This window comes from Lontra canadensis, unplaced genomic scaffold, assembly GCF_010015895.1.
Source record: "Lontra canadensis isolate GAN:19392208 unplaced genomic scaffold, GSC_riverotter_1.0 scaffold3, whole genome shotgun sequence".
NCBI classification, from domain to species: domain Eukaryota; kingdom Metazoa; phylum Chordata; class Mammalia; order Carnivora; family Mustelidae; genus Lontra; species Lontra canadensis.
This window is the reverse complement of record NW_022630997.1, coordinates 39117415-39140921: the sequence shown is the minus strand read 5'-3', so window position 1 is coordinate 39140921 and position 23507 is coordinate 39117415. Positions and strand designations below refer to the sequence as shown.

Below are 23507 nucleotides of genomic sequence, written 5' to 3'. Positions count from 1 at the left end.
TGTTGCCAATAGGAAAAAAAAAAAAAAAAGTGGAGTTTTAAAAACTGAAATAGGGATACTGGTTCTGATCCTTGTAGTAGTAAATGGACTTTCCCTAAATTGTTCCTGGTTAAACTAATGACTTCCCAATGAGAAGACACAAGTTAGTTGGTAAGCTGATGGACTCCTCATTCTTCGACTCCCACAGTCCATGGGTCAAAGGTGATACTAAAACCTTAGGCAAGGTTAGTGTTTTCACCAGGACTCTATGACTGGGACACCTTCAAAAGAACCTCGATCAAGAGCTGCGTATGGTTTAAATGTTGAGTGTAGGAGAGTCATCTTATTTCCTCTTGGCCATCCAGTAAACATATCTGTATCATTTAGTTGTCTATAGAGGAAAAGGAGACTCATCCAGAATGGCAAATGTATCTCCTTCTTCATCTATTTAACAATATAATATCCAGTGAAGACCCTTGAGTGGGAAGAGCCAACAGTCCTTCTTGAAACTGACTTAAGACCTTGTCTCTCCAAAGCCCAGGGCAAGCAATGGCTAGCCAGGTTTTCTTTCAAGGGGCAGGCACTAAGGAGGAAAAAAAATCTCACTTCCGGGAGTTGGTATCCTCTGGATACCTGCATCATCTCCAAAAGGGTATTGAGTGCCCTCTCTTCTCAGCCTCTAAACTCCCCTGGTGTTACCTGAAAGTCTGTTTTCCTGACTCCCTGGGTCTGGCTGCTCAACCTAGTGAAGATATTTCTCTAGGACAGTGGTTCTCAAACTTTAGCATGTACCTGGAAGGCTTATGAAAACACCGACAGGTCCCTTCCAGAGTTTCTGATTTAGTAGGGCTGGGGAGGAGCCCTGGGAATTTATATTTCTAACAGTTTCCCAGATACTGCTGCTTGTCTGGGGACCAAACTTTGAGAACCACTGTTTCAGAAGAACTTTCTTGCAACTACACACTAATTACAGGTGTTGCTACTCGAGAAGATTCCCATTCAGACCTGAACAGAGATGATTAAACATTTGAGCCCACCCCCAGATAACCAGCTGCATACCACTTAACTAATTGCCGAGATCAAGAGGTTAAACAGGTATTTTCACTTTCAGGTGGGAACAAGGGGGGGGGGGATTAAGATGATACGGAGAAGTAATTACCACACCACTATGCGAGCCTCACCAACGAGATTCTAATTAACAGAGTGCCTGAGGAGCACATTTTTCAGTTTAACATTAAAAGGAAAAATGAAGTATAGATGGGGAGAAGTTACGGAGACCATCATTTATAAGAGATCACAAAATGTTAAGCAGTTTAGGGACATCAACAGCAGCACATATCTGAGATGATTTAATAAATAACCACAGGAGAGGGAAGGGACTTAACTGAGGAACAAGATAGCACTTTGTGAAATAATTTCCAACATTTGAATTCTCCTTGCTCTTGTGGCTAGTCCCTTTTTAAATTGGACGGAGCCTTCTCAATTCCCACCAGGATTACAGACCACCAGAGTGCAGGTCCACAGCACTACAGACATGAATCAATACAGTAAGTTTAATGATTCCAGACTCTTCTCCTAGTCTCACCTCTGCAATGTTGTCAGATTAATTTAATTAAAAGAGGTCATTCATCTACCATCATGGCTCCCTCCTGCCTCAGACATCAGCTCTAACCCTGGCTGTGATGAACCTCTGAAACCCAACCTCACTACATGTCCTATTTTATTTTCTACCATCTGCTCCTCGCCAAGTCCTTTGCTACTATGAGCTGGTACCTTCCTTATCTCATGAATGTGACCCACACATTCCTAATTCTAAATTCTATGCTTTTGCTGTGGCCTCTTCAAATGCTCCCCCCTCTTTGTGTTCAAACCTCAGGCAACCTTCAAAGCCAACTGAAAGGCAGAGAGAGCTCAGTAAATTACTCATGCCCTCACTGACCTCCCCCCATCTCTGAATCCCTATTAGCATTAGGAGCGAGGAATTCTGAACTTATAATGTTGATTCTCCTCTAATCCAATATAATACCACTTGGTAATTGTATAGAGCTTGCACGTACTATTGCATTTGGTCCTTACAACCTGGCAAAATAAAGCAGACCGTTTGTTGTAATCCCCGTTTTGCAGACTTCTGAGAAGCAGAGTCTCAGAAACCCACACAAAATCATGTAGCTAAGTGGAATGGTTCAGGCCGAGACCGAACAGACTTTCTGCCGCACCAGAAAGGAGACTTCTTCTCCAGAAGAACTGCAACATCCTTGGAGAGGTAAAAGAAACATAAGATACAGCATCTACTATGTATAGACACTGGCATGGAGCTTTTTCAAAAACAACGAGGGTGGACTGATTTATAGAGGAGGTGAAACTGCCCCAGGAAAATTTAATGTGTTTGCCGAGTGGTCTGGGAAATTTCAGAGGGAGCTGACCTGTCCAACTTGTGTCTAACCCTGCTTTGTAAAGACGGTCATACGGGACATTACTAACCCCCGGGAGTGCTTCCGGGGCCCCTGAGGAACTAGTGGCATCGTGGAGCATGACCCCATCTGCTGAAGTAAATTCCTCTCCTAGTTATCCATCTGCTTAAAGGTGGATGACCCTCAAAATGCCCTAATTTTCTCTTTATCCTCTCTTATTCTAAAAGAGCAAGAATGGATATAGTAATGGACAATGTTTGGATGCTTTGAACACTTCTAATTATGGAATAGACTGTAAAGTTTTGCATCCCATTCTAATCAACTGAAGTAAAGAAAAATGATAACATCGTATAGTCGTGGAGACTATGGAACTTATCTGCAACTGAGAGGGAAAAAAATCTAAACGATTGGATGTTTTTCTAATAACATCTGGATATACTGGATAAGCCAAGTGCCTACAAAATAGAAATAAAAGCCCCTAGCTGATCAGAATACTAGGAGAGCAAAATATTTTTAAAGGGAGGCAATTCTTTGCAATATACTCCAAGTTATTGATATTATTATTACTCACATAATTTTAGATCTCAGAAAAATACCTTCTAATTTAATAGCAATAATGGATTTAGTGCAAATGACAAGATAGTAATTAACCACTGAGAAAGTAATAATCTTTATGTAGAACGTTTGTCTTCTAACCTAGACAGCACTCCAGGTCTCGAATGGATCCAAGCTGAAAGCTTTCTATGCTTTAGCTTTCATTAGTGCCCCCATTTTAACTACCTTGTCAGAGTTATGTATTTAAGAGCTTATCTTTCCAACATTAGTGCTTTTAGTGTTTACACTGAGTGGAGCATATTCAATAACTTGTGTAGGCTCTATCTCTTTTACCAAACAGAAGCCAGCTTCTCCTGCAGACCATTATTTTGACTTTATCCCATATTATCTGAGTAGATATCTTCTACGATGTTATTATTGTTGATGGGGGAGTTTGTGTTCAGTCACTAAACAATACGAATGACAATGACCTCAAAAGGAGCCTTTTCTAAATCTTAAAACACTTGTTTTAGACCTTGCAATGGTTCTAATGTGAACAGAAAACACTTTTTGTTACTTGATCCCAAGCCAGTTTGTTAAATGGCTTTGTTGGGAAATCTTCAAGTTATGGGTTTGTATCAATAGGTCTATTAATCTTTCTGACAACATCAGGCTTCCAATTATGCCTCCACTCAGTTGATGAGATATGAGCCAATATCCACAAATATATGCCTCATTAGGGTCATGGTGAAATGAATTGGAACAAATGAAAAGGTGGTATATAAACCCTTACTGCTCTGGGATCCCATGTGCTCTGCCTTCTTGAGCTCGGACTGTTATGGAGAATCCTGGAACAATGATAGTGGTAGACTTCAGAGCAGTTGTATGGCTCAGGGTACCTACCTGAATAATTGCCCTAATAATTAAACATTCGTCAAGGAGACAAAATTACATAGATCGCCGATGAAGAGAACAAAATACGTCAGCTCCTTATACACTGGATTTCTCAGTGAAACACTGATAATCTGTTTTCATGAAACTCAGATGGTGAAATCGCTGTCACTTTCTGACAGAGTTCCTCTAAATTTTCTCACAAGGTTTCAAGATGCTATCTGAGCCTAGGGTCTTTTTCTCATCTTCACTCCTTATCATTTTATCCATTTAGGCACCCAAAAAATTAAGTCAAAACCAAAATGTGGGCACCACGGGACACTACTAATCCCCAGAAGTGCTTCCAGGGCCCCTGAAGGGTAGTGGCATCGTGGAGCCTGACCCCATCTGCTGAGGATAAGTTCCTCTGCTTGTGGAGAACATAACTCTTAGTTACTTGTCTGTTTAAAGATGGATGACCCTCAAGACACCCCAGTTTTCTCTGATGGAGTTGAGAAGTTGACCTCGAGAACAGATAAGTTAGGTCGTTTTGTAATTCGATGGAAGAGTTAAAATTCCAGCTCTGTTGTTATTAGCTGTATAACTGTAGGCAAATAATCTGAATTCCACACCTTGATTTTCTCATCTGCAAACTGGAGATAAGAATACAAACCTCAAAGCCTGTTTCAAGAATGAAATCAGATAATGAGGAAAGACTAAGTGCTGAATAGGTGATTGTTATTTTTAAAACTAAGGTAATAACAATAGTGATAAATAAGGACTGTTTGTAGAAAAATGCCAAAAAAGGCAATCATCCAAATGAACAAAAACTGATAGAATCAATTATTTTGCACTTAATTTTCCATTTGTACCTGCTTTATTGCTTCCTTATCGGGTGCTGTAATATAATTCAAATGCCCAATAGGTTGTGCAGGGAGCTAACATCTGGTGTCATTCTATATATTAGAGCATTACATTTGGGTAATATTAAAGAAGGAACACCAGGGAAATTATATTTCCATGAAGGCAGCCACATAGTCTCATAAATATTAAATAATTAACCAAGATTTCCTGACAGAGAAAGCCATGAGTCACTTTAATGAGTGGCCACAAGAGGTTGTGTATTTTTTTTTCCCCCAGGTCTTTAGCAGAAGAGAGAGTTTCATTTGCCTAGTTGGCTTACCGTGAATCTGGAGGAGAGACAGGGGAAGCAACCAGTAGTCTGTCTCCTAAAGATCTCTTCCAATTCTACGTCCATAAGATCATGTATTTCTTCACTGTTGGACTTTTGGAATGATGTCCAAGACAACCTACCCACTAATGCTTGTTTTCTCCAATTTGTCTACAGACCACAATTATTTCAATCACAGTTGTTATCAGACTGGAATTAGTGTTCATATTTGCCAGCAACTTTTATGTAATAAATCAGAGTTAAGCTACTACATGAAACAGAGTCTTGCCAAATGAGTGCTGCTTTGGTTCTCACTGAACTGTCTGAGAACCCATGACCGACTGCTGCTTACTCTTATTTCTCTACCTCCATCGACTCAAGCCATCTCTTCCTCAATAAACTCTTGTTTATTTAGTAGAGGGATGGGATGAAGTAGATAATTCAAAAACACACACACATACACACACAAGTACTACAAACAGACTGAGAATTCTTCAGGGGCAGGGTCAGTGAGATGTGTGGGTGGGGACACATGCACACACACGGGCTCATACCCACAGCCTTCCAGCACAAGTGTATGACCTCTATCCAACCCCAGCCTCACTCTGGGGCCATCCACAAAATAGGATTGCTTGGGTGAAGTGATTAGAAATGGGGAGAAGAAAGAAGAAGTTCCAGGTCTGAATGAAGAAGAGGGAACCCAGACACATTGCCTGGCAGGAGTGGGGGGAGGTTGGGAGGGGAGTCTGCAGTTGCCCTAACACCTGGAGCCAAACTACTCTCATATCTACAAAAATGTAGACCTGAAAAAGGAAGACAAGAGGATCCATCCTAACACTACTGGATATTAAATGTTGCCACACATGTGCCGAGAGGCCCATAGACAATCATCTCTTGCCAGTAATAACCACTAGTCAGCTCCTAAGCACTGGGGGTAGGGGTGGGGGGATTGGTCTGGTGTCACCATTTCTTAAGGAGAGAACAACCAGGAGGAAGCAGCCTAGGGGCACAGTTTCAAGGCACTTCAGACTCAAGTCTTCCTAAATAAACTATGAAGGTCTCATAATGGCATAGTGAATGGTAGAGGCCCCTACAGTTGAGCAGATGGGTTGGGATTCCCACATTATAATAGTCTTTCAAATCACCAAGGGACCTCTTTGAGCTGTTCTGGGGCACAGACTTCAAAATCCTCCTGTCTGAACCTTCTTCTCCTGATGTCTGTCTTGGATTCTTCAGGGTATTTGCTGGTCATCCTACCAGTCTCCTACTTAGCTGATGCCCTATACTCCCACCCCTGTCCACCTCCCTGGCTTTAATGTAACCCTGACCCACCTGAACAGCCTAACCTTGGCAATGCCTCCTTATTATAAGTCTACCTGCAAGGATTTAGAGTGGGAAAGCCAAAACTACACAGCCAAGCCCAGCCTGCTCTGGGTCCCAGACTGACAGCCTCATCAGATGGGGCTAAGAGGCTGCAGGGAGATCCTTCTCCTGTTCCTTTCATGGAACTCCAATTTCCTGCGAGCAGCCGAAGAGACCTAGATCTGCTATAGTTTCAATCTTGCTATCTTCCAGCCACATCTGGATCCAAGTAGAACGGGCACACATCTCCTCGGTGGTCTCCTCTGAAGAGCTTCAATGACAAAGAACGCCAGTGTTGGAGGCCTGCCCGGTACCGATTTGGGGAGGCTCGAGAGCATTAGGGAAACAATAATTATGTAAGGAAATAGTGGTTCCATTTATCTGCTCTGCTTCGCTTTGAAGAATAGAAAACACCATCCCATAACATATATACTCACCACCAGGACACTGGCATTTGGTAAAAGCTACGCATGAATGAATATGTGATGCTAAAGGATAATTATGATAGTTTTGTTTCTGACATCCTGAGGTTGGTTTTTTTTTTTTTTTTCCTTTTTGGTTGAGTTTTTTGTTTTTTGTTTTTTTTTAAGAAGACACCGAGAAAGATCTGGTACACGTTCTTCTGACATCTGGCATAGAAAACAATTATACCTTTATATTACACAAGAAAATAGCCGTGTCTTCGCTCTGTCTTTGGCTGACAGCTGAGGCGTGGACGTTTTGTAAGTATTCCTATTTAGGAGTTTTGTTGGGAGCCCAGCAGCCTCACAGCCAAAAAGGAGAGTCTGAGATGTTGCTGATTAGAAGTCAAGAGTCTGCTGAGTCCAAAGCAGGCGTCATGCCTTAGGAATGCCATAAAGTGACCTGGGCAGTGGGTACTAACACTACTGCAGAAAATCAGAGGTGACAAGTTACCTTTAGAGACAAGTTGTCATCATTAACACAGATAATGGCAATGGCTTGTTAAGCCCTATGATTATATATGATTATATCTTCAAGTACACACTCCTCTGATTTCCTCTTTACCTCATGGAAATAACTTCTTATCTCCAAGAACATTTCTTTTCCTTCATGTTTTCTTTCCCATTTACTTCTGGTTAGCACTGGAAACCACTGATCAAAAGTGTCCTGATCGTATCTCAGAAATAATAGCTCCATCATATTAATGGGGTCTACCTGACTTCTGGATCCACATTCAGAAAGTAATATCAAGAGCTGTTGTGTGTGCCCATCGGGGTAAAGTTTCTTTTTCCTTGCTGCCTTCTGTGTTCTCCTTTTTAACGCTATTGCCATATCTCTGGTTTTCTCTAGAGTCATTTTCCCCTCATTGTAAAAATAAAAGTTCTGTGAGAGATCCAGGATGCCCCCAGGAAGCTGAAGTCTTATGATTCTCTCCTTTGTCTCCATAAATGGATCCATTTAACCCTCCTCTATGTTGGGTTTCAGAAGCCTTTCATTTTATCTGGAAGCACTGTGTTTTTCTGAGAAAAAGGAGTGATCCCTTTACTGAAGAACCCCAAAGAGGAGAATCAGTTTCCTTCACCAAACCCCCAGATGAAGGAAAGCTCTGGCAAAGTAAGAGCATGTTCTCGTGCTGGTCAGGATCACCTGCTCCGCATAGGTCTACACTGTAATTCCATCTAAGCTCCTTTCAAAAAGGGAAATGCTTCCATTCAAAGGGCCTTTGTTCCAGTTACCAAAAGAACATGTTATGAAATTCTAAGCAAAGTCTATTTCTGTAGGGCAAATAGGATATGTTTAACAGAATAAGGGAAAAAACATTGTGGAAAGAACCTCAATCTACTGAGCCCCTGGATAGGAGGAAATCAGGATTCATGAGGAAAAATAAAACACAAGATATGAAGCTTACAATTCTGTGTCACTATGACTTCTTAGTGCAGAGTTTTAATCTAAGAGGCTCTAGCAAGCTGGTTCCACTAAGAATTCTCTAGGAATTCTCATTCCTGCTATAGGATTATCAGAGTTTGGTCATGCCCACCTGTCATCATTCTCAAATGACAGTCGAGGTATGTATAAAATGTAAAGCATTTATTTATGTGAAATAACAAAAATCCAGTTCAAAAAAAAGATCCTAACAATTATTTTGTATAAAAGTTTATTTTGAAAATAAAACAGATGGGGGGAAAAAGAGGAGGAAAAAAAACATGTTAAAAAAAAAAAAAGAAAAGCAGTTTTAAAGGGAATCATTAGTCAACCCTAAGGCAAAAATAGATCTCAATGAGAAAAAATGATCACAATTACTAATGAGTTAACACGGAATGCAGTGGCAACATGTTTCGATGAGTATGGTATTCCTTCATTAGACTACCATTTGACATCTTTTAAAGTTGAATTAGTGACACTCCTGTTTGCACAATAAACTAAGACAAAAGCCAGTGATTGTATTTCTCAGGACATTTAGCCCAAGAATTTTTTTTTTAATTTAAATACACATATTTAGAGACTTATTAATCTCATTAGCTCTACACAAAACCGAACTAGGTAACAGTGTTCAGAATGATGTTATAAGGCACCATAATAACTGGCCATTTAGAGCACATCCATGCAGAGCTGGGAATTTGCAAGACTGATCATCAGGTAAGTGGTTAATTACTTGGAAAACCGACCCTGACTTCTAAATCCCACATGGTTAGCCTTTGCTCAGAATACATCTAAAAACAGGAGGTTTATTTCTCTCTTTCCCATTGCTTCAGTCTTGAGTTTTCAAGGGACAGGGTGGCCTTTGTGGCATCACAACAAATTGGGGGCCCACGAAGGTGTCCAAAGAAAACCCTAAAACCCAGTGCTTTAGTGTACTCGAAAGCTTGCTGCTTCAATCCCACACATGCGCCCAGTGCTCATGACATTCAGGTCCGGGCCTCGGAGGGGAGGGGGGGGCGTTGTGGCGGGGAAGCTAGCAAGCATGCATGGGCAGTGCAGGAAAAGGGTCTGGTTAACCTGGAGGCAACAACCGGAAGGGTGAGGTTGCAGCATGCAGTGAAACCACAGCTTGGCCTTAGCTGCCATGCAGAAAAGACCTACATCAAAGAGTCTGAGGTGCGGCTCCTGGGTAAGAGTCGATATGAGAGAGGTGAGTTACTTCAGCAATGAAAGACATGGGCAGAAAAATGTTCAAACCACTCTAAACAGAACACTGTACAGAGCACTGGCATTACACGCGCGAAGAGGCAGCCTAGGGGACGGTGGTGGGGGGGAGACGGAGGAGGGAAGGTGAGGACAGAACTGGTCGTCACGCGGATGAGATGGTTTCCCTGGCCATCCTTTTCGAATGCATTTCTTGTCATAATGTACGTTGCTTCAACAAATAACCTCATTAGTGTCTTTAACATCAACCATGATTTTTAAGATGTTTTGAAAATTCAGGAGAAGCAAGGCATCAGTTACATAAAGATACACACCATGATTTCCTGTGGTTACAGTTCGTTATACAAGCAGAGCTGAGCTGGTCAGATAAATAAGAGACAGTTAAGTGCCAACATCCTTAACACGTTGGTTACAGAACTCACAGTGACTCCCGGGGTGTAACATGGCAGATGAAGCAACCCAACGCGATCATAAAAGCTTGGGGCAGGGCAGAATAGGTAACCCTAGGCAACCACTGCCCCAGGAAGGCTAGACTTATGACCCTGAATTTAAACCCACTCCCAAGGGGTGCCATCTTTTCTTCATCCCAGCATACATGGCAGGACAGAAGTAAGTTCATCAACATGTACCTTGACCATTCCACAAAACCTTAGTCAAGGTGAGACCCCCCCTCCCCGCCCCCGAAAGTGTTTTTATCAAAATCGACTGATGAGAAAAAAAAAGTTCTTCCTAAAGGAGTAAAAATAGTACTGATTCAGCAGGAGCCCATCTAGTGCCCCTCTGAGGTCAAGGCCACATGGGGTCTCTGAGAACTGCCTTCCTGTGAACTGCCTGCTTCACATCTGCTCTCTTTTCTCCTCCCCCTTTGCCTCTTGTGATCTCTGACACACTGAACACAATGCAAACGATGGTATGCTCTAGCCCTCACTCACAATTTCTTCTTCCTCCTGGTTCTGATCAGAAATAATGGGAGGAAAGGGCGCTTCTCTTAAAATGGGCTCCCGGAGCTCAGCCTTCTCCCCTGCAGTCGTGATCACAGCCCCGAGGGGGGACACAGACTCCGTGTGAAGGAGCAGGATGTGATCTCAGCCTCACATGTTCTCTGAGAGCTGACCGTCCACTAAGACAACGGGTGGAAGACAAGGGTAAGAAAGGAGCACGGGGCTGCTCCCTGTCCTAGCCTCCGCATGCCTCAAGTTACAGCTATTTCTACTTGGTCACCACTCATTTCTTCTGATGAAGAACAGAAAAGCTTAAGTTGAATGACATGTTTTCAAAGCGGTTATAGTTTGGAACAAAACTTTAACAGTCTGTATGTACATTCATTCAATAAATTCCTCTGAGGGGGCGCCTGGGTGGCTCAGTGGATTAAGCCGCTGCCTTCGGCTCAGGTCGTGATCTCCGGGTCCTGCTCAGCGGGGAGCCTGCTTCTCCCCCAACTCTCTGCCTGACTCTCTGCCTACTTATGATCTCTCTCTCTGTCAAATAAATAAATGGGACCTATAAAAAAAAATAAAAAAAAAATAAATTCCTCTGAGGTTCTTTTGCGACAGGCACTATGCTAGTTTGGGGGACATAAAATTCAACCAAACATGGTTCCTGTCCTTCAGTCATTTTCCATTTAGTAGAGGAGTCTACCCAGACTTTAATTTCTGGAAGCATATATGCAACAGTGCCTTGCTTCAAAATCCTACCACAGGACCTTAAGGATGTTACTTCATTTCTCTGGACCTCAGACTCCTCACGTAGGTAGTAGGTAACTCTAGGCAGATTGTTGAGAGAATTAATGAGTTAGTAAATGTTAATTGTTTTGTTAGTGGCTGGCACATGGAAAATGCTGTGTCATTTGAGCTATTACAATCATTAATAGTCAAATACAGATAAGAAACAAAGGGCTCCAGAAAAGGTGGCCACTGCTTAACTTTTGAGTTAGGTTATGAGTGATGAGTACAATCTGTCAGGGACAGAAGGCAGGATACTGAAGCAGAGGGATAAACATGGGCAGAAACCTGGAGGCACCAGAGCACACAGTGCATTCTGGGAATGGAGGGAGGGGGCTCCATATGACCAGAGCCTAAGTAGACTGTAGGGTCGCCAAGAAACAGGGTCGGACAGAGACTGAGGTATCTGTGCCCCTCAGTGGCAGCATGTCTAGTTTTATCCTATTGGAAACAGGGAGTTGACAGAAGCTTGAATGCAGGAGAATAAGGCCATTATCTTGTAGGAAGTTAACTCCGGTAACGTTATGGAGAAGGAGTCAGAAGCAGGAGCAGGTGGAAGCAAAGAGGATAATTAGTCAAATTAAATTCCAAAGGGAAAAAAGTCACCGATGCAGATAATAAGATAAAAACTGTCGTTGTGCCACAAAGTATCCTAAGATCCTGGAAAACACCCCTTCTTCAGGGCTGGATGCTGCCAGGACCCCCTAGGGAAAGGGATTACCCACCGTCTGGCTCCAGCAGCCACCTAAGCACTTGGCTGCTTCTCTCACCCCAGTACTCCCCATTGTAAGAGTCTTTGCGTCACAGAGCATGCGTCTCTTCCTCTTTGGAAAGGACCTCCTCTATTTAGAAGCTGTTCTCTCTGCTTTTTGGAGAGCAGTCTCTAAATTATACTTAGAATCTCTACACGGTGGACAAACTCCAGTACCTTTAATGGAGGGAGGGCACCCGTACGTACTTGCCACTTGACAACAATGACAAATTACATGTGAACGCAGCTAGGTACATCCAAGAGTTACAGCTAACACCTTCTCTGCCTTCACCCTCTCCGCTCACTGTCTAAAGACCTTGGTTAGCAGTTATCAGCAAGCATCATACTGCACTACCTCCTGAATATCCAATCAAACCCTATGTGCATCTGGGCTTCCACAAGTTTTCTTTAGAGACTTGGATTTCCTCAGATCCTTGAGAGCTGCTGAGAACATGAATTTTGAAAGGTGCAGCTTTCTTTTGGTTAGAGTCAAGACAGCAAGAGGGAGAGGGCCCTTTGTGAGAACGTGTCTCCCTTTAAAAGTTATTAAGTGTGGTGATCACTAAGCCCAAGTTTCAAGGACAAATGTGGTGGGAACTCTGTACCCTCAGCTGACGAGGCAGGGACATGAAAGATCTGTTTGTGTATTGCTGTGACCATGTGATCATACTTCTTTGGTGGGTTCTCGTTTGTTCTAAGTGCATTCTAGGTGGAAGCCAGGAGCAGAGGACAAATGCTGACCTGGTGGGGGTGGGGAAGAGACAAGAGCCCTTTGCACTTAGGACTTGAAAAGAAGAAAACATGATGAGCTGAAATCATGGCGGAAGCCCAGACTGGTACTGTCTACAGTGACTGCTGCTGCGTAATTAGCAGACACTCAAGGAAATGGGCAGCTCAGCAGGAAGGCATCTTTGTGGGGCAGCCGCTGCCACAGGGAACGATTCCAAAGGAGAGTGTGATAGGTCTTAACTAAAGCTAAAATAAAAGGTCCCACCTAGGTGGCTGCTGCCGCTGAAGAACGGAGGAAAGAGTAGGTATGTCTTGTCTGGGAAGAGGGTGAGTGTTTCCCAGCTACCTAATGCCTCTCCTTTTCTCTCTCGACTGGGAAAAAAGATGGATACCCAACGAAAGCCGTTCCCTCCCTACGGCTGCCCTAGTAGGTGAAAAAACACAGACACGCAGACCTCCAAAGAGCGGCATGAGGACCTCTTCACCTCCCTGCAGTTACTCTCCTGACACTTATAGGACAGAAACTGACTGGAAATTTGCGAGAGCTAAGACCGCCTGTCCATGTCCCTGATGCCTTTCCCAGCAACTCAGTTAGTAGATCTGCTTCCCCTTGCTCTTTCAAAGCCTGTGCTTCTGCCAAGAATAAGGATGCCTGTGTGCATCTGTGTAAGATTTGAGAGGAGCGTGTCGAAGTGAGAGTAACTTTTCAGTAGGTAGCAAGTTTACAATTTGATCAACAGAACCATCCAAGCATCAAGGATGCTGATATTTGGAGAGGCTAAAAAAAGAAAACAGATGATTAAAAAAAAAAAACAAACCCCACCCATACTGTATTTACAAGTGGTTTACGGAATAACAGTTGGCTTTTAGTTGATTTCAAACCTTAGTCTAAGTCGTTCCGAAATTAATACCATTTTTAAAAATTCGTTCAGTGTGACTTTGTAAAAATTTTGGTGTATATTTTTCCATTTGTTTATTTTTCTTTTTAAAAATTTAGCTTCTCACAAGGGAGTTTTCTTTGTGCCGATGGAAGATATCAGACTTCTGACGGGGAAGGGAAAAAGAAAAATCCAAATGATAAGTGCCCTCAAACAGTACAGAAAAAAAAACTGCCTCTAAAAATGGGCAAGGACGTAAAAAATGTCCATACCTGAGTACTGTGTTGTGGTCCCATCGATCTCCTGGTTTTAATAATGTGTTATGGCTAATGTGACATACAATAGTATGGTTGGAGGAAGGGTACACAGAAACTCTGTATTGTTTCTGTAACTTTTTGAGAATCTTAAATTATTTCAAAATAAACTTATAAGAAAAAAATAATGAGTTACTTTGCCTGCTTGGTTTTACTTTAGTTGGGGGTCAGGTTAGTGGTGATTAAGAGGATCAAAAAGATATACAAATGGATTTCTTTAAAAAGTGTTTATTTGGCACCTGTTACAGGAGTAGTACTATGTTCAATCCAAAAAGACACAAAAGAGGCATAGGGTAGACTGGAAATACCAATCAATATTCACTACCGTCCTTCCTTCTCAGAGGAATGCTAATTGAGGCAGAGATGTTGTTTATTAACTTTACAAATTATCAGAGACAATCTCTCAAGACAGAACAAACTGTCAATAAATGTAGGTCAGTAAGGTGATAAGGAAGCTCCTAGAATTCACCCACAGCTCTCCTCAGGTAAGCAGATGTCAGGTGATAAGCTGTCACTCTCCTCAGGTAAGCGGATGTCAGGGGACAAGCGGATGTCAGGGGACAAGCAGATGTCAGGTGACAAGCTGCATTGAGTAATGCTACTACTGATGTTATAATGACCACATAACATGAAGCTGGTTCCGGACGAAGCTACTCTTTACCTTGGTTTTTCCACCTCTTTCCCTTCCCAGAGCTCAGTGCTTGCCTTACTGAGGAGCCAGTGGCTGATAACTGCTTAGTTAAGGTACGAGGCAATATTAAAAATTACTGAGATTTTTCTAAAAGACAACGAAAAAGTCTTCAAGAATGAATTTATAATTGCAGATTTTCAGATAAGTTGCAAGTAAGAAAGAGATATTCTGGAGTAAAGGGGGTCTCTGCAGCACGCCCAAATCACCCAAGGGTAGCCATCTACTCCACCGACTAAAATACTGCTAGTTTGTGGCAATTCTACTGAAAATAGAATCAAGACCAAAATGAGGCAGTAAAGATGGATCCTTAGAATGCCAAAGACTTCACAAGTAGCAGGTCCACTGCTTTATCTTTCTGAGAAGCTTCCTCTACTGGGAACAAAAGAAAATTAGAGAAATGTGCAAAGAATAAAATCTCCTGGAACTGAAGCCCTGCAAATAAAAACCTGGGAAGAACCACTTCAGTCCTTCCTGAAACAGAAGATGGGGCACTGCTGTTAATCTAACACTGGCTGGGTTCGCAAGGAGTCTGCAACCTCCACCTTTCTCTAGCTGTTTAAAGGATAAACAAGAAAACCAACTCGCCCTGGAAACAAACGAGTTATTCAAACCTCTTCCCGAAAGAGCTGGGAAAATCCCACTGTGCAGAAGGATCCTATCCTAACTGCAGTAATTTTCCTTAGGAAATTCTTAACCAGGGGAAGAGAGAAACTCACAGAATGATTCACTGGCATCTGTAAGAATGCATACCAGCTAAGGAAGATGGGCTGCTGAACACCCTTGTGTTTCACACCCTTGCTATTCCCTAGAAAACTCTTCTTTATCCACTTTTGAACACCCAGCTCAGTAGTTACCTCCTCCAGGAAGACCTCCCTGATTGTTCCCTCACCTAGAGTTAACTAAGACTTTTCCTGGGTTTTCCCTTTCTTGATGAGTGCTTCTGTTGTGGCACTTATCATTCAAGCAGTGGTCATTGATCTGTTTGCTCATCCACTTCCCTTCCCTGCTGGACTGTGAGCTCGTTAAGGGGACAGGATTTGTTCTTTATGTCTGTGTTTCCATTAGCACTGTGTCTGTGGCAAGAGACAACCGATATTTAGGGAGACGGGGAAAATAAAAGATGGAGGGAAGAAATGGAAGGATCTGGGGAAAACTAATTATTAATCTAACACTATCAAGATGAGGAGCCAAGCCTACTAGAGAGATCCCATCTTCTGACATGACTTTAAATGGCCCCAGGATCTTGTAGGGATTAAATCATATGACAATTATATCAGCTATAATATAACTAAAATCCTCAAAGTGTACAGTGTCTTCAATGGACTGATATATGGATTCCTCCCGTGCCCCAGAAGTGTTAACAGGTTATTTCACCTTGATGTGATTCTCACCTACAACAAGATTCTAAGCCCTAAATGGGAATGGTCTTGGAGACAACAAGATTCACCACTCCGTGAAGTCATTGGACCTATTAGCCGCAAAAAGCCAAAGCCCCTAGAAGATTGTGGGAGATTCTGAACCCTTAAAAGGAACATCTCCCCTTGGGCATTTGATTTCTCTGAGTCATCAGACATCACTAAAATAAATGCCTAAAACCAAATTAAAACTCATTTCTCTTAAACAAATGGATGTGATTTTTTTTTCCTTTGTATGGGGACTTTCTCCTATCACTGGGTGGCCAGGATGGAAATAATATACACAGATGACTGGAGTCTTAATTCATTCTTTCCTCGTTTCTTCAAATGATGTATATTTGTGTTGTAGATCAGAAAGTTTGGCCCCAACTTGACATAAGCATATTAGCAGCATAAACCAAAGCTCTAAAGATGTCTGCCAATCAGATGTTAGGAGGTAAACTTGGCTCTCTCTAGCTGATCTACTTCTCCAGGAACCAATCCAAAGAATCAAGTGTTGAAGTAACAATAGAAAGAAACAAATTAAAGGGTCCTTGTAAAAACCCAGTGGGTAGGAATTTAGATGAGCATTTGAACCTAAAAGTTCTGCCTACAGACAGACTAGTCTTACTGGATATGAACCAACATTCCCCATTGTTCAAGTAATGCTCAGTACAATATATTCTAACCTTCAAAACCTACGATAATGATTAAGGCAATCTTACATCAGCGAAGATGTGTCCTATCATGGTTTTTACCCCGTGCTGCACATGTGATGAAGGTTCAATTTGAGACTACCTCTGAACCAAGCATTTAAACCACCTAACACTGACTTTCTTTTCATTTGTCCTCTCAAATCAGCATATATTTTGATGGACAGCTCCTTCCAGTCATCATTCTCCCTAAATATTAAGTGGATTAAAAAAATCAGTATTATTTTCTAAAAGGATGTGAAATTGCAACAATTTTCTAAGTTGCCACAAGCTTCTGAAACACCATGCTCTGTGTAAACAATTCTAAAGAGACTATCTATAGCTCTGTGTGAGCTAACTAATAGTAGAGAAGAAAAGTTGAAATAATATTTGTTTATTATGAGTAGCCACAAAATTGCAAACATCAAAACACTTGCTCAGATGAAACTATGAACAACTTGATACCATAGTGGGAACAGAAAAAAATAAAGCCGTTCGGTGGACCCATTTGCTAATGAGCCAGTTTCACCAAAAAGAAGGACAACACTAGTTACATTTAAAGCTTAACATTGATCCCATCAAATATAAAATACCTTTCCTCAGTTAAATAATTATCTATTAGTACTAATGCAATTAAATTAGAACATCATCACTGAAACTGGAAAAAAAAAATTTAATGTCATTGTGTCCTAACTCACTGAATAGTTAAAAGAGTTTTGAGAATTCCCAGCCTGACATTAACTTCATTGTTTTTCAACTCTGTGGAGGTGTTTTAAAATTCCTGGAGCGGAGTTGTGGTGTTTAAGTGAGTTAAAATATGACAGGTGCTTAGGCGTGGTTTGCTGGCATCTCGTAAGGGCTCATTAACTGCTACCCGCTGACGTTGTTGATAAAGGGAATGCCACAGACTAAGGCTCTGTCTGCTCTCTTTGCCCTGCAAACTGGACCTCCTTTGCTTCTGGAGAAGCCCCCTATACTGCACCTTATTCTTGCTCTTGCCCACCAAGCTCCAAACACACTCACCTTCGTTGTATTCCTCCAAACCCCCAAGTTTTTGTCCATCTCTACTGGAACGAAAGCTCCATGAAAGCAGAAAACGAATGTGTCTTGTTTATTGCTTCACCAGAATCTAACCTCGTCCCGGGGACGTGGGACTCAATAATCTTGGCTAAAGAAATTTAAAGAATACAAGGAGGATCAAGGGAAGAAATAAAAGCAAACCAGGAACTCATTTGCCTTGTTTTTCTTGTCAAACCATGATCATTAGCATGAAGTTGCTCCCACCTCAGTTCCTACATATATATACTTCTGTACCCACATCAAGGGATTTTCGTCTCTTATTCCAACAGAAGGAGTACCTTGATAATTTCATATGCTATAATAAATGCCCCTGGAAGGAGGTTTAATATCTCAGTTTTGATATACACTTAACCACATACTTCCAGTCTCACTTGAAGGCAAAACAGAACATTTTCTTGTCAATTGCTTTTCTAGGTCATGTGAATAAGAAACCGACAGCCTGTTTCATATTAAACCAAAGCTCTTCTTACTAGGTATATTAGTCAAGGAATGCCCCTAAATAAATTTGAGCCCACTTATGCAAATCTCTCACACTTCAAGTGTGCTGACAATGAGGAAATCGTCTAGCGCTCCATACATATTGGCATATAGGATGTACAATTTTGGAGTTAAGAAAAAGTGCTCCGGATTCAGACCAGGGGCTTAAATTCTGATCCCTATTAGTAACCATGTGGCCTCCAGCAAGCTATTGAAACTTTCTGAGGCTCCCTTTCTTCATCAGTCAAATGGAGAAAAACACAGTGGTGGTACTGAGTAGAACAATCAGACAAGTTTGTAAAGGGCTTATCTTTGCACATAGTAAGTTCTCAATAAATATAGAAACTGCTTCTAGACCTCGAGAGAGCAAGCCAGAACTAAAGTCAGAATCCCTTAAATAGCTAGCTAAGCCAGGACCTGACCTCATGAACATCTGATAAATATTGGCTGAAGGAACAGCCGCATGGCAGCCCTCCCCTCCCATCTCTGCGGATAGCTGCCCCAGTTGTTTGGTGCTCTGTACACTTAGGAGATGCACTTCGTAGAATCTCTTCCTTGAGACTCTTGTAGACAGGACGGCATGCACACCATAGATGCTTAAGTGGGGAAGTGTCCCCTGAAAGACTGATGCCAGTTCCAGCTCATGCCTTTAGACCAAAGTCCATTCCACTTTCATCTCCGCATTGGCACCTCTGTTTAAAAGGGCAAGCCAGGAATGGCCAGCTCTGGGCTAAGAATCTGGAATGCAGATTATCACAGCGCAATGAGTTGACATGTTTGTGTAAACTGCTTAAGCTTCTTTCACTCATGTTTAGAAAACAGCTCTGGCTGCACATCTTCCGTTTGACATGCTCCAAGTTTTTGACAAGAGAAGTGGAGAGAGAAATGCAATGCTATTGCAAACCTGCTGACAAGCATCAGCTTAACCTTCCTTGATCTGGTGGATTTGGGGAGATGAGGGAAGAGATATATTTGGGCTAGGGGGTTCCAGCCGGACACTTCTCTCTTAGTTCTAATGTCACAGTATTTATTTGCTCAAATTCCCAACAGAAGTGCACAACCCTACCTTGGACGCTCCCTCCCACAGCTGCAGGTTGACCACAGTAGGCACTGAACCTCCATGCCGAAAGAGATGCCCAACATTGCACAGCAAACATGAGATACAGCCCTGGAACTAAGGAGGAACCCAAGGACAGGTGCATACCTGTAGATTAAGGTCCCTTAGCTTCCTCTGTCCATCTCAGGAGCTTCCACTGGCAAACCCACAGAAAAGAAGACATTAACATGCCTTCATTTTAGAGTTCAAAGCGCATTTTTCCTCATTTGTTTATTGCGGCGATGCGCTTTGTTCATTTTTAATGTACGGGGGAAAGCTAACCAGGTACATCAAATCTCCAGCCCGACCCTCAATAGCATCAAGACTTATTTTTATAGCAGTGTTAAGCATGCACACCAGCCATTATGTGTACTTTTGAAGTAATCCTCATCCTGTCAACCTCTGTAGGATCCTGGGGCAGATGCTGAGCAGTTCTGGTGGTCAGTGGTTACTCAGCCAAGCCCAGTGGGTAATTTTCCCTAAGTATATATGGGTTTAAATGGCACCTACCAATTATATCTCTTTGTAAGAGCACACATGCGGCGGGCCCACTCTCCCCAGATGCAGGCTGGTTCCACCTCCCCAGAGCGCTCTCTGCCTCTCCTCCCCAGAAGCACCAGGGCAGCCCTTCTCCGATGCAAGAAGAGCAAGAAACACTGACTAGTGCCATCACCACCCACCTCTACTCTAGTTCTGTGACCTGAGCCAGGGAAAACCCACTCCCAGACAAGCCCCCCACCCCGGAATATTGCCATAGAAACAACTGGTCCCTGTGAGACAGTCCACAGTGTTCACAGACACTCCAGCTCACAACTATCCACCAACCAAAGACAAGCCACGTGAAGAGCCATGACCTTATTCCCTATTCCAAGTCCTGGGTTTCCCTCCTATTAAGCTTTGGTCTCACAGATTTAGTATTGAATGCAACACGTGCCTGGTCCTAAAGTCCTAGATTCAGGTAACGACCTTGGAAGGAGTCTGGGGAACCAAACCAAGGATGAAGGACAGAAAAAGTCAGATTGAGTCAGATAAGGAATAAAGTTCAAATAATAAATCTGAATTCTCTTAGCACTGATTCTATGCCCCCACATTAAATGATACTGTACTATTCTATTTTTTTTTAGAGAGAGAAAAAGAGAGAGTATGATTGGGAGAGGCGGAGAGGGGGAGAGAAATCTCAAGGAGGCTCCACACCCAGCGTGGAGCTCAACGTGGGGCTCAATCCCACAACCCTGAGATCATGACCTGAGCCAAAACCAAGAGTTGGACACTTAACTGACTGTGCCACCCAGGTGCCCTGATACTATAATATTTTTAATTACTAAATGTCTGACTTGTTCTCTTCCTCTCCTTTCCTCGCTGTCCTCCTCCACCATCCCCTCCCATCAACCTCCCTCTTACCCTCTCTCTCCCATCAATATCTCTCGCTCTTTGCTCACTCTTTCTCCCTCCCCTTCTCCCCTTCCTTAATAAGGAAATAGAAGCAATCTGCTCTTCCAAGCATAACAACAGTGCGTCAGTATTCCTGACTTCGACCCCCACGATTCTTCCCACCACACTCTGTTAGAGAGGAAAATGACAGGAAACTTCCAGATCTCCTGCCATGACCCTTAAAGATCTGTTCAGATCACATCACTCCTTTCACTTGCTAATTAGTTTCATAAGCCTTCCTCCTTTCTTGTTTCCTATTCTTGTTTTTGGGGCAATTGCCAACATATGCACAGTTCTGGATTTCATTTTAAGTAATTCGTAGTTGACTATCGTTTATTTGTGCAATTGGTATAATTAAATCTAATTACATAATTGGTGAAAGACTGAGTAATCACATAATTAGAATGTGCAATAATAACTGTTGAAATCCCATTGTTATGACGTGCAATGATACAATTATGATGTGTAACAATGTGGTATAATTCACAGGGTACCCTGCAAAAAGGAAGAAGAGCTTTAGTCCTGCGTGTAGGAAATGCAGCTAAGGTTGAAAACCTGGAAAGTCGTTGTCAGCATCTAGGCTTGGACTTCTTATTCATCTTCATCTCATTAATCTAACCCTCCAAGTCTACACTCTGTGCTAATCCAAGGCTGCAGCACAGTAAGCATGAAGAAAGTACTTGCGGGAGCAGAAGCACCCACATCTTCAAGGACCAGGTCGCTGAAGTGATCATCCTTAAAAATAAAGTGGAAGAATGGGGGATCCTGGGTGGTGCATTCAGCTAGGCACCTGACTCTTGGTTTTCGATCAGGTCCTAATCTCAGGGTCGTGAGATCGGGCCCTGCATTGGGCTACTTGCTCAGCATGGAGTCTGCTTGAGATTCTCTCTCTCTCTCTCTCTCTCTCTGCCCCTCCTGCCCATGCTTTCTCTCTCTCAAATGAATAAATAAATCTTAAAAAAAAAAAAAAAAGAAAAAGCAGAAGGTGCAAGGGATCAACTTGAATCTCTGACACTTTCATTCCCATAGGTCAATTTTAAGTTCAAAATTGTAATCAGGACAGAAGAACCACACACATAATTAGATGTGGGGCTAATGACTATGGCTGGGGCCCCAGCTCCCAGTTTGCAGTCTTCCTCATCCTTTCCATTTCCTATCATCTTCTTGATAATCATAACATCGATGAACCATGGGAATGCTGGACTCTTGGTTCCTTGCTCTGCTAACCGCCTATGAACTAACCCTCCACTGCACGCCACCCACCCACTTCCACGGTCATGCTCTGGACCTGGCCAGCAGCAGCAACTATAGAGTATCTGCTATTTCCCCCTCAAACACCTGGGTCTTCAACCACAGCCTCTCACTCTGTTGGCTCACCTGCTCAGGACTTCCCCTCTGGCATCTTTCTTCACCCTCCAGGAAACATCCACATTACCAACTAAATTGCCAACCACCACCCCCCACACCCAGCCATTTGCTCCCTGTCCTGTCTCATGACCCTCCTTTGTCCAGCCTGATTCCCCCACCCCAGCATTTTCACCACCCCTCTGTTGCCACCCTCCATCCTGAACAAAGGCTTCCCCCACGATGGACTGGACTCTTCTTCTGGACTCCACAACCAGCCCCTAAGCAGCTAAAAACCCCCCGGTTAAAACCACATAACAGAAATGACTGCTTTTACTCTAAATTCATGATCTCACATCGCAAACTGACCCTCAATACTGGCGGGCCAACTGCTGTCTTGCTTGAATTGGTTTGCTTTCCAATTCCCCAAAGCCACTATTTCATAGTTTCTCCTCTGGCCTCCCATGCCCTTTTGGGCACCACCATGCTTAGCCCATGGCCTTGCTTCCTAATGTCATTAGAAGAAATACTACATGGAATCAGATCAAGTTTCACCCTTTCCCCCCAGCAGCCCTCCAAGCCTGCACTTGGAGCCAGCCCCTCCCTGGGGCCTCTTCATTCCTTGGCACCAGTTTCCTTCCTCCCACAAAAGGGCAGGCCCTCAGTGGATGCTCTGTCAGCTCTGGCCTGTCTCTGTCCTCTTGCCATCTCTCCCCCACTACTAGAGGGCTGGCACCAAATATACACTTGCTCCGTCATGTCCCATTAGACAAAACAAAAACATTCCTTGATCTCACATCCCACTTAGACACTCGACTCTTATTATCTTTGTAGCCAGCCACATTTCCAGAAGCGCTCCTTCCCTCCATTCCCCTCACTCTGGCCAACCCCCCTGACTCGCTAATTCTGCACTTAGTAAGGATAGAGCAATGCTCATGTAGCAAACTCCACACATGATTCTGGGCCCTTGTCCTCCTTGACATGCATCTGGCAGTGAACTAGCTGGTCCCCCCTGAAACACTCTCCTCCCCAGGCTCCCACCATCCCACCCTCCAGGTGGTGTTCTTCTTGTTTACCAGCTAGGTTTCTCCTGCTTTATCCAGCCTCTAAGTGGGGATCCTCCTCTCTCCCACCTGGGACTTTCTCTCTTTTTTATCCTAAATAATGCAATCCATTCCCGTGAGTTCAAAATCATCTTTATATTTCCTGAACATGTAACAACAACTCCAGCCCAGACTTTCTTCTAAGTTCGGGCCTCTCCCATCTAATTCCTCTTGACCTCTACTCTTCCATGTCTCACAGACTTCTCAAATGTAACACCTCCAGGAAATCCTAATTTCTCACCCAACAACAGACCCTCCAATGCAGCCCTTCCCTTCTCAGTAAGTGACAGAAACCTTAACCTGGTATTCAAGCCAAACACCTACAAGGTCCCATGATTCCTCCTTTCCCTTCACTCCACAGCTAATCCCCCAGT

At 43.0% G+C, this 23507-nt stretch overlaps 1 protein-coding gene and 1 long non-coding RNA gene across 36 annotated transcripts in view; one reads left to right on the top strand and one right to left on the bottom strand.

Moving 5' to 3' along the window:
• KCNMA1 (potassium calcium-activated channel subfamily M alpha 1) overlaps nt 1-23507 on the bottom strand; it is a 717583-nt gene that overhangs the window by 300021 nt on the left and 394055 nt on the right. The gene's annotated exons all lie outside the window — the stretch shown is intronic.
• LOC116856130 lies at nt 1959-7838 on the top strand. Its single transcript, XR_004380476.1, has 3 exons — nt 1959-2242; nt 6921-7049; nt 7639-7838. It is a non-coding gene; the product is annotated as an uncharacterized LOC116856130 (long non-coding RNA).